At 42.9% G+C, this 11749-nt stretch overlaps 1 pseudogene; it reads right to left on the bottom strand.

Annotated features, from left to right (window-relative positions):
• Positions 1 to 2526: 2526 nt before the first annotated feature.
• Positions 2527 to 3665, bottom strand: LOC121451427 (annotated as a pseudogene).
• Positions 3666 to 11749: the final 8084 nt, after the last annotated feature.

The raw sequence follows: 11749 nt of genomic DNA, 5'->3' as shown, positions 1-11749 counted from the left end.
TTATTTTCTTTTTTTGCTGTAATTTTTTTCTCTAAATTTGCATCCAGCATTTATGACTTGTATCTGAGATAAAGCTTAAAAAATGGGATTGTTACAAAATCTATACTGAAGGAGGTAAGAAGAGAAAACAAGGAGAAGAGCAGAGGAAAGAAAAATCATAATTGAAAGAGAGGGGGAGAATAAGATTAAACAAGAAAAGAGGAGCTAGTGAGAAGGCCCAGCAGAGTGAGGGCTTGCTGTGCTAGCCTGGAGACCTGAGTTCAATACTGGGGACCCACATAAAGATGAGAGGAAAGAACTGAAGCTGCCAAGTTGTCCTCTGACCTCCACATGCCAGCTGTGGTGTGCATGACCTCACTCATTCATTAAACACACATGCACACACACATACACATAAAAGGGAAAAAAAACACAAACCGTATATTTACCAGACTAAAATTGATCCAAGAAACAATTTTAGGTACTGGTCAAGGGCATTGATGGACAAGCAAAGCCTTTCATTTGCATTCATAGGATGATGGCTGAGATGGTGGAGCTGGCTCTTGGGTGTCCATTTGGACTCCTATTTCTACAGGTCATCAGGCAAAGAAGTCTCATTTCTATGTAGAATAGTATGGTGAGATTTTGGGGAAAATGAAAATAGAATTGTCATGTGACCTCCCTACAAATTTCATTTTGGGATCTATATTCAGAGTATTTGAAAGCAAAAATAGAGTGGATCAATGTTCAAAGAAGTATTATTCACAATAGCTAAGAGGCAAACACAAGCTAAACCCATCAAGAGATGTATGGATTAATGAAATGTGGTACCACACACATTGACTACTATTCAACCTTACAAAAGAAGGCAAGCTTGAAGCATGGAGAGTGGAACCAGCAAATTGTAAATGTCATCGGAGTTCAAGCACTTAGACTAGTCAAATTCATAAGACAGAAAGTAGATGGCCCTTCGAGGAGAGGGGAAGACAGCTAGCATTCGTTGAGCACAGGTTTTGTTTTCAAAGATAAAATATTTGAAGGTGTTGTGTGTGTGTGTGTGTGTGTGTGTGTGTGTGTGTGTGTGTTTGAGCACATGAAAGCCACGGCATGTGTGTGGTGGTCAGAGGACAGGGTGTAGGGATCAGTGTCTTCTTCCACCATATAGGTTTGGTTCCTAAGATTGAGCTCTGCTCATCAGACTTGATGGTCAGAGTCTATACTAGCTGAGCCATCCTTTTCTCTACAGCATCATCTTCCTCCATTCAGATGACATAAAGACACAGTTTTCCCTAGTCTCCAGCTCTTCACTTCCGAGGCTCCTGTGTTATGTAAAACTTTGTTGTACAGACCTTCTGTCTTTCCCCTTCTTCTGCCTTTGGTTATAGAACAGTCAGCCTTGGCCTTCACGAAAGGGAAGGAGAAGTGCTGCGCTCTCTTCTCTTCCTTTAGTGGCCAGGGTGAGAGCAGGCTGGCTCTAGTTGGGACACCATAAGCTGTGCTCCGAGATCTTTCCTCCCCCTCGCTGCACTGCCTCACTGCCTCCTGTGAGGAATGGAGAGCTCCCTACATCTTCAGGGAGTCTGTCAATCATACATTCACTGACAAAAGTCCTGCTTGGTTTTCCTCTCCTTTCCCTGCAATCATTCTCTTCCTGCACTCATCTCTAAAATGTTGGCATTTTCCATGGTGAAGATCAAAGACATCTATTTTTTTTTTTGACTCCCACATTCCTCTGCTTTCTCACTCACAGCTATAGCTGATTGCGAGCAATCACCTCACACAGTGAAGTCCCTCAGCCGTTTCTCTGACCCTTGTAATTTACCCACAAGACAGAATGGAGAATTAAGGGGGGAAGCATAGGAAGACAAAGGAATCCCTTACCCTGGAGCCTGCTTGAAATCTCATCTGAAAGTTGAGAATTTTGATAGAGTGAACACTATCCACTGGGAAGATACCTTATATTGAAAAAAGAAAGGTGCCTGTTACAAAGCTATTTCAAATAAGAAAATTAAACATAGCAATCACTCTTATGACTTGTGATTATCTTTATCCCTTTCCCAGCTGTAAGCCTGTGATTTTCTAAGACTCACAAACAAATTTCAAACCATATTTACGGTCAAAGCTTGCCTTCATTTCATTGCAGTTTACATCCTGCGAGGATTCCTCTGCCCCTTTGAACCTTTGTGTTTTCCTCTTATCAGCCTGTTGTCTGGTCTAAGGGTCTGTAGAACCCACGCTATGATCTCACTTACTAAGGAACAAGATGATCCTGAGAACCCCTTTGAACAATGGAAGCTACAGAAGCCACCAAAACTATCCATACAGTTATGTTAAGTCATTCAAAGGTGACTCGCTTCTGAGCTGAATGCTGCCTTTTACGTAATGCTTGTGCTTAGATTTGTTAAAACCTTCTCTTGGGGCTGGCCACATAGTGTAGGAGTTTGCTCAGTCAGAAATGTGATTTCCACTGATAAAAATACTAAATATTAGTCTTTTCTCTCAAACACTAAAACTTGTATTTTTCTTTGTGAACTTTATTGATGGTATTCAAGAGAGTAGCGAACCTTCATTCCCTCCCCTTCGTCTGGAGGTCTGGGATGGAAACTGTGAGGAGGGATGTTCAGTGTTGGAGTCTGAGTTGGGACTCCAGCTCCTCAGGGACTCGTCAGCAGTCGCTGGTCTCTCAGTGATCTCATGTTCCTGTTGGGGTGCGTGGTTCAGGGCCTCTTGCTCTTTGGAGGCCACGTAGGCCTTGATCTCCACCACCCTGTTGCTGCAGCTGAATTTATTGTCATGCCGGGAATGATCTTTACAGAGTTGTCATTGAGAGCAATGTCAGCCCCTGCATCGAAGGCGGAAGAGTGGGAGTCACTATAAGAGGTGCAGGAGGAATCCTGGTCCCCAGTACCCAGAATGTCCTTCAGTGGGCCTGCAATGCCTGCTTCACCACCTTCATCATACTTGGTAGGTAGCTTTCTCCAGGTAGCATGTCACATCCATGGTGAACACACTGGGGATAGGAACACAGAAGGCCATGTCAGTGAGCTTCCAGTTCAGCTCCGGGTGACCTCATCCACAGCCTTGGAAGCACCAGTGGATGCGGGGATGATGTTCTGGGCAGTCCCACAGCCATCGTGCCATAGCTTCTCAGAGGGACCATCCACACTCTTCTGGGTGGTAGTGAAGGCATGGATTGTGGTCATGAGTTCTTCCACAATGGGGGGGGGGAGTGGAAGCTAAGCAGTTTGTGGTGCAGGAAGAATTGCTCACAATTTTAAATGAGTTGTCATGCTTCTCATGGTCCACACCCATCACAAACATGGGAGCATTAGCAGAAGGGGCAGAGATGATGACCCTTTCGACCCCATCCTTGACATGAGTCCCAGCCTTCTCCATGGTGGTGAAGATACCAATAGACTCCATCACATACTCAGTACCATCATCACCACATTTGATGTTTGTGGGATCTTGCTCCTGGAAGATGGTGACGGCCTTCCCATTGATAACAAGCTCCCCATTCCCAGTCTTGACTGTGCTGTTGAACTTGCCATGGGTAGCGTCACACTGAAACATGCAGACCATGTACTTATGTCGCTGTCAACAATACCCACTTTGCCAGGTATGAAAGAAATCCTGGTAACCAGGTGCCTAATATGCCCAAATCTGTTCACTCCAACCTTCTCCATTGTGTCTTAGGGTTGAGCCTGGCACTGCCTGAGAAGATGCCACTCTCTCCAGCTTCACTCGAGGAAGAAGTCTCTTAAATGACCCCTCAGGCTGTAGTGGGCAGCACTGTTGAACTGGGTCTCATGCTTCCACTGGCCCCGATACTCACAGGTGTACTTCAGTATGGATGGCACCATTGGATGTTTAGAAGATGGTATGATGGATGGATTTCTAAATCATGCTGACCCACCTGCACATTCTGGAGCTGCCACTCATTGCCCGTGGGAGGCTGGGAAAATGGTGCAATTGCCTTAACTCTTTGCTTACACATCAGGAAAATGATGCACATCAGTTAGTCTCAGTGCTACCTCCTAGACACTCAGAGGCAGTGTGTGTGTGTGTGTGTATGTGTGTGTGTGTGCGTGCGTGTGTGTATGTGTGTGTGTATGTGTATGTGTGTGTGTATGTGTGTATGTGTGTGTGTGTGCGTGTGTGTGTATGTGTGTGTATGTGTGTGTGTGCGTGTGTGTGTATGTGTGTGTGTGCGTGCGTGCGTATGTGTGTGTGTGTATGTGTGTGTGTGTGTTTGTGTGTGTGTGTGTGTGTGTGTGTGTGTGTGTGTGTGGTTTTTGTTTTAAAGCACTGACCTCTCACTTTTGGTCAACAGGTAACAAAAAGTAGTAGGAAGTAAGCCTTGTCAGTCTTCTGAGGGTACAGACTTAAGTCATTGTCCTTAACCTTTTCCTTAAATTCCCAGAAAGTAGGACTTTGCTGGACAGAACATGCCTCCCACACCAAATTAGGGCAATCATCCATGAGGGCAAGACAGCCTTCTGGCGGAAGAGACCATTTCGTGAGAATCACTTTGTCCCCGCAAGCAGTAAGCACTTCTGGGGATTACCTTGCAGGACCTGCACTGAGAAGATGATCAACAAAACCTCACCTAGACCAAAACTTCTTAATCCATAGTGCGTACCTTGTGTCCCTGTCCCAAACCTTCTTCCATCTAAGACCAAAGCTCATGTGAATGTCCTGAAAATGGGCTTGGGGTCACTGTAATCCTTCATTTGTTACACTTCTCAGTGTGACCACATCGACTAAGTCTCTTTCCTTTATTTTATGCCATCCCTCCTCCTCTATCATTGATATAGTATGGACAAAGGACCTAACCTGTTGCGGCTGCTGAGGTCCAGAGCCCAGGTATCAGCATATGAACATGAAATGATAAGTCTAAGGGAAATAATTGCTCATTCATTTGTTCACTCATGTGTCCGACAGATGCCCACTGGGCACTTCCTTGTTCCATGAAGTGCATGTGCAGCAGTATGTCTACTGAGAAAGCCTTACATGTTCCCGAACCCCGACAGCATCCTGTTCTGACCACCTGCCCTTCCTCCACATTTGCTTTTCCCTGTCCTCCCAGTCTTCCAGGCCCACTCCATAGTTCTTAGGAATACCAACTTCTCTCCTCCCCTACATTCCAAACACTAAGTCTTCCTTGGACTTAAATATTCCCATCCTGGGATGGCGCCCACATCATCTTCCTCTTTGTTACATTTTTGTTGCTGTGATAAAATAATCATACAAAAGCAACTTAATGAGTGAAAGAACTGGTCAAAGGTGCAGTCCACCTAGCTGGGAAGTCAAAGCAGCAGGATCTTGAAACAGCTGATGATATTGTATCTGAAGTCAAGAAGCAGTAGGCTGGATGTGAGCACTCAGCCGCTTTCTTCTTCTTTTATGGATTCCAGTACCCGCGCCCAAGGGAAGGTGTCACATCCCTTAGAGTGAGTCTTTCCACTTCAATTAACCAGATCAAGATAACCCCTCACAAGCGTACTTATAGGCAGAGCAAATCTAAATAACCTCTCATGGATGTACCTGGAGGCTTGTCTCCTAGGTGATACCAGATTCTGTCGAGAGGACAGTCAACAGTAATCACAGCAACCTCAAACTGTATTCTATTTTCAAGTCACTGATCAGGTTTTCATTAATCAGAAATGAGTATCCTGAAAGGTTTGTGCTCCGAGAAAGAAGAGATCAAAGCAGTGCTTCCAGAGTTTCAATATGTGCTCTCGGGAGTCCAGTCACAGTAGGAAGTGGCCTTGGGCAAGGGACAAGGGAAGAATTTTTAAAATTTAAATACAGATGGATAAAGACTTAAAATAAGGTTATGGCATTAGTCATGAGAAGAGGAAAAAGAACCTGTGAGAAGCATTCTGAAGGAGGCTGTGCAGGAGTGAAGTAGGGGTGGGATTTGAGGATAGTGCCACACGTCCTCGTCTCCGTAACTAGGAGACCCAGGCTACCATTTTATGGTTGTGCTGCTCAAATGTATCTTGCAAAATTTATTATTATTATTACACATTCATATCTGCAACCAGCTGAGTACAGTTGCTTGTATGCATACGGTTTTAGAACTAACTACATGATATGGGATCGCCATCTAGGGAGCATATCCCTGGAGAAGACTGAGTCCTCCCCTCTTGGAGCACTCATTAATTGCCCATAGCTCTTCGTCTAGGCGTGAACCCCCATAAAACTTCCCCCATCTATGCTGACATGTCACTTGGTGTTGTCATTATCTTGTCTTCTTTTGACAATCATCTTGTTGCAGGTTCATGGGTGAAACTTCCCTGATTATTACAGAAAACTACATTGGTCAAAACACATGGAACCCATGACTGTGGGATGCCCAGCCTCAGTCAATACGTCTATAGCCTATCCCCTACATCTAAGGTTTGGGGAACATCTCAGAAGAGAGGATGATGTGATACTTGTAAGAGCCAGAGAATGACGTCTGCTGCCAGTTCATAATGTGTCTGACACATCTGTTACCTACTGTTGTGATGTGTGATTTCTTTTTCATTGGGTACTGTTTCTTTCTCCAACTTGGCTATGAACTCCAACCAGTGTGGCCTGCATTCCATCATTCTTTGTATTTCAAAATTTGCTTCTATAGAAAATGGAAGAAAAAATCCCACTAGTCTGTGCCAGCTATTTGTAATGGGTCCATTCTTACTGTGAGTATACAGATGTTACTTCAGAAATCGAAGGTGAAAAGCTCCTTATCTTGATGGAATGGGCTCCTCTTTGTGATCTTTCCCATGCGCACGCCTGCTTGTACAGATGGAACCTAATGGGAAGACAATTAGAAGGCTAGAGATGACGTGTCATTACATTGGGTTCTAATTGCTCGGAGCTATGGAATGGCATAGCTATAGAGGGAATAGTTATAGGGCTAGCATCTTCAGATGTTTTAAAACCCAGTGAAAGTTCTTCCAATGGTTAGATGCTTAATTGAATTAATTAGGAGGGCAGCATTTTGTTGATATAAATTGAAGCTGAAAAGCAAGGTTGTTCCAGGAGTGCAAAGAAAATAATTGGAGTACTACAGACCCCCTTAATTAGAAAGCAAACAGGTACTACACGGAAAAGAGGTCATTCCTTGCCTCATTTCCCACAAGGCAATGTCAGCTTTATACTGCATTTAGGTTGAGTAGTTGGACTAGGGAAATGCTTTTCTATAATTTCTAGAAGCACAGTTTTATACAACACGGCGCAGGTATGAAGTCCCTAGGGGTAGTAGCAGCAGGTAGAGCAGGCAGGAGGATTCAGGGGAGGGAAATTCCTGGGCAGCAGATGGTGAGTCTAAGCTAATCACTCTAGTCATTTCTGAACACTGAACAAAATTCTTAACAACTTTAAAACCTCTTCCTTCTGGGGCAGCATCTCAGAATGTATTCTATCTTCTCTCTTTCACATAGGAAACAAACAAACAAACAAAAACAACCCTGTGTGGTAGGCAGGACCAAGAAGGCCAAAGCTAAGCAATTGGAATGGCACTGGAGGTTAAGAAGATGGAAAGGAGAAGGCATCAAGAGTAGACAGGATTTTAAGAAAACAGAAACTTCCTGTTGAGCTGGGAACCAGAAATATATCCAAGAAGAGAGCCGTAAAGACTCATGAAACAGAGAATCGAGTCATAGGAGAATTTATTTCAAGCTTGGTAGCTTATCAAGACATCAGTCTTAGATAGTCCACCTTCTCAGTACCTGGAAAGGGTTGAGTTTCCAGGAAAACTCCCAACACATGGACTTTCTTTAAATTCTGAACCCTGTGTGTGACCTCAGAATGTCACTTCACCTATAGGTACTAGGACTCCTATTTTTGAAAAAATAGAGTAATGTATTCTCCTAGGGCTGTCTTGAGAACTAAATGAGACAGTGTATGTCCAGCAGATCTCCGCAGACAAAGCACACTCAATAAAAATGTGCTGTTTCTCCCTCTTCTTTTTTTATTTTTCCTCATAGGTAAGGCTCACCCAGTCCCAGAAAGGCTGAATTGTTTCGCAAGATGCATTTAGTCTAGGAGGACAGAGCTTTGTCAAGAACTGTTAGAAACTCGAAGCTAGTAATATAACCTCATTGTTTCACAGATGTTGACAGACCCATGACTCTGGGCTCTGAGACAATGCTGAATTACACAGCACAGCAAGCAAGATGAACATCAATTCTTTCACTGCTTCCTTTGACCCTGTTTCTGCAGCATAATGAAGAGAGAATCAGTGATGTTTATATGCACTGTGAGGTGTATGACGAGAGATGGGCCCTGGATTTAGGAAATACAAGGTTTGTATGAGAAACAGAAAGCATACCTGGCCCAAACTTCATTCTAGCCTTTTTTTCCCAAGACTATTCGCTATGGAACATCCTTGAAATGGAAGCCCAGAACAAAGGCATCCAGTGCCTCTGCTTGCCAGACATACAAATGTGAGCCACATGGAAAGTTGGCCTTAAAAAGACAGAGCAGAAACACTCCATTTCTTTCCTATCCTCTTCCCAAGCTGATCCTTAGAGAGGATTTTCTTAAGTGCCCCTAACCCATAAGGAGGGCACTGCATACATCCCACACTCCCAGAATCTTCCTCCTTATCATCTTTTCCCATCGTGTTCGTGCTCTAGCCTCTGGTCAGGAATGTGATAGCCTCATTTTTATCTGTTTAGAGAGGTATCACAGTCCAAAGTTGTGGAGGCTGCTGGCCTGACCATGGAACAGGGTTTGTATCTTGGGAATCTTGTGTAAGCTAAGCTTTCATGAAAACTACTAGACAGGATGATGCAAAGAGGAGGATGCAGCATCTTTATTGTTTCCTCCTCAGTTGGAGAAAATTTGGTCCCAGCTTGGAAACTTGAGCCAAACTGGTGTCACTAAGATGAATTTGGAAATACAGTGCTTCGGATGTGAAACTTCAGGTGTGTGGGCCCAGGACCAGCTAGCTGGATGTCTGGAGAGAACAATATGTCACCTATATAGAGCTATTTGATGGATGCCAGAATGTCTTCCTACTCCTAACATTTCTATTATCATCTTTCTCTCTAGTAAAGACATGGTCTAACAGGGATGCTTTTCCAAAGTACATATGCCACACTGGAAAAAGTACCACCACCACAAATGCTTCCAGAGGTGGTCCATTCAACTATTAACAAAAAGTTCTAGACCCTGCAATCAACCCTGGCCTTCAGAGGTGATTAGCTATAGTCTTTGGCTATAATCATTCAGTACATTTTAGTGGAACTCAGAAAGTATATAAGAAATTAGGATGCAAAGTTATGAGCTTTATGATAAGAAATGACAGACTGACAGTGTGGGGGATGGGGAGTATTTAATCATATTTTAGAAGATTGATAAGTTTATTGGTTTCCTTGTAGAAATTAAATTTAAGCTGAAACTCTAAAGTAATCATTTTTGTCCGTATTTAAGAGGTGAAGAAATTGAAGCTTAAAGAGTCTAAATGTCTTACCAGATGCCAGATGGCCTGTAATTAACAAAACCAAGACTCAAACATACTTTATGTTTAAATTTTTCTATAGATACGTTTACTGTGTTGTCTCTAAGCATGTAGGATTTTTAGAAAACATGATCTACTGGAAATAAATTCTAGAATGTGATTGCAGGGTTCAAAAGGACATAGTTGTTTGGACTTTCTGAAGCAGGGGTAGAAATACAAAAACTACAACTACTTTAGAGGTAGAAGGCTGGGATAGAGAAAATTTTTAAAGAAACATTAAATGAGGCTTGAAAACGGTACAAATGGTGCCATAACTTCTTAGGAGTATAGTGGTTTGGATAAGAATGTCCCCCATAGTCTTATATATTTGAATGCTTAGTCATTTGGGCGTGGAACTATTTGGAAGGATTAGAAGGATTTGGAGGCATGGCCTTGTTGTAGTAAGTGTGTTACTTGGGGTAGATTTAGTCCCCCTGCCCACTGTGAATTGGTCTCTAGTTTTAAACTACTCTAGCACCATGCCTGACATGTTTGCTGCCATGGCCCCACCCCCATGATGATAACAGACTAACCCTCTGACACTGGAAGCTAGTCCACAATTAGATGCTTTTTTTGTAAGAGTTGCCTTGGTCATGGTGTCTTTCACAGCAATAAAAAGTGACTAAGTCAGGGAGAGGGACAAAGATGTAGAAGAACAAGAGGAGAAAGAACGATAAGATGAGGAGAGGAAGGAAAGAACAGAAAAGGAAAGGGTCTGATAGTCGGCTTTCCATTGATGTGACAAAATACCTAATATAATCAATTTATAGAGTAAGATTATTTGGGATCATGATTTCACAGCTTTTAGTCCATGGTTTATTGGCTCCAGTTTTTAGAATTTTGGAAAAGAACATCCTGGTGGAGAGTGGAGGGTGTGTCAGTGTTGCTCACTCCTTGGTAGCAGACAATTGAAAGATTGAAAGAGAAGAGAGACCAGGTCTCAGTCACCCCTCCAAGACATGTTCTCAATGACCCAACTTCCTCCCCCTGTAGGCCCCAACTTCTGAAGCTTCCATCACCTCTTAAGAATCCCTCAGATTAATGACCAAGTCTTTAGTACTAGGGAATTAGAGCATAACATCCAAAGTCATAGAAATGGGGAAGGATGAAGAAAAGAATGGAAAAAAATATTTTAGAATCCATGTAAAAGAACTTTATGTTTAACAAATTTAACTTTCTCTGTTTCATAACTACATCTGACCCAGTCCTCCATTTGAGACAAAGCCATTGCTCCTAGAAGAAATCAATAGGTCCTCTAGACCCCCCACCAAGTGAAAAAAGGGAGACTCAACCAGAGTACTGATCTCTAAAGACCCTGCTTATTGGATTCTTCACAGGGTTCAGACTAGTGGGCTCACCCAGTCTTTGTCAAAGACTATGACTATCCGTATGTCTTAAGAGATATGTAGGGGAGATTAAAGCAGCAGACAATGAGAAGTGGCTTCCCTTCTCTACTCCGACCCTATCAGAGTCCAGAGTTTCCTCCTATTGATCTTGACATCTGGAATAAGTATAGTGAGCAGGAGTTGAGTCAGATGCAATGCTGAAACAATCACCCACAAAATTAGGAATTGTTTTGAATTGGGCCAAGGTTTATATCCTGTGCTGTGGTTCGAAACTTCCCTCTCAGCCCTAAAGTAAAGCCAAGCTCCTTTGAGTTTCAAATATCACCATTTAGCAGTTGGTTTGCCTGGACTTTCCTCTTCTGACTGAACTCTCAGCCAATTCAGGCAACATTTGGATCCAATTTGATGGGAAAATTGGGCAAGTTCCTTGCCAAATTCCTATGAATCTGTGTCAATCTTGGGGATTTAGGCTACGATTTTGGGGTGTGGCTAAGTCCCCAGAGGAATTCTGTGGTTACATAGTCCAAAAAATGACAAGCAAAGGCCATGTGCTAGCTACCCCCAAGGAAGTAGTCTCATCTATAGGACTCAAGATAGAGGGTTTTTAACCACAAAATTTGTGTTCTCATTGTGTTCTGTGGTCATTTAGGAGAACTCAACTTCTGTTCATTTTTCTTTCTCATCATTCCATCATATACCTCATTATCCATGTAAACCAAATCAGAGAAGTGCAGAGAAAAGATAAGTCAGTCATTCAAGGTCAAAAAGTAAGACAATTGCCAAGCTGGGCAGCTGGGCAGTTTGGTCAGCAACTTCTTCTGGACCATGGATGCCTTCAATGTCTCATAATTTTTCTTTTGTGATATGATAGTGTTCTATATCAACAACATAGAAGATACAGTAGAGTTATTTTATGGGAAGTTTCCTA

Source organism: Microtus oregoni, unplaced genomic scaffold (assembly GCF_018167655.1).
Source record: "Microtus oregoni isolate MIOR12 unplaced genomic scaffold, Mior012 000008F_ref0000371, whole genome shotgun sequence".
Classification (NCBI taxonomy): domain Eukaryota; kingdom Metazoa; phylum Chordata; class Mammalia; order Rodentia; family Cricetidae; genus Microtus; species Microtus oregoni.
This window is presented reverse-complemented; position numbering and strand designations above follow the sequence as displayed.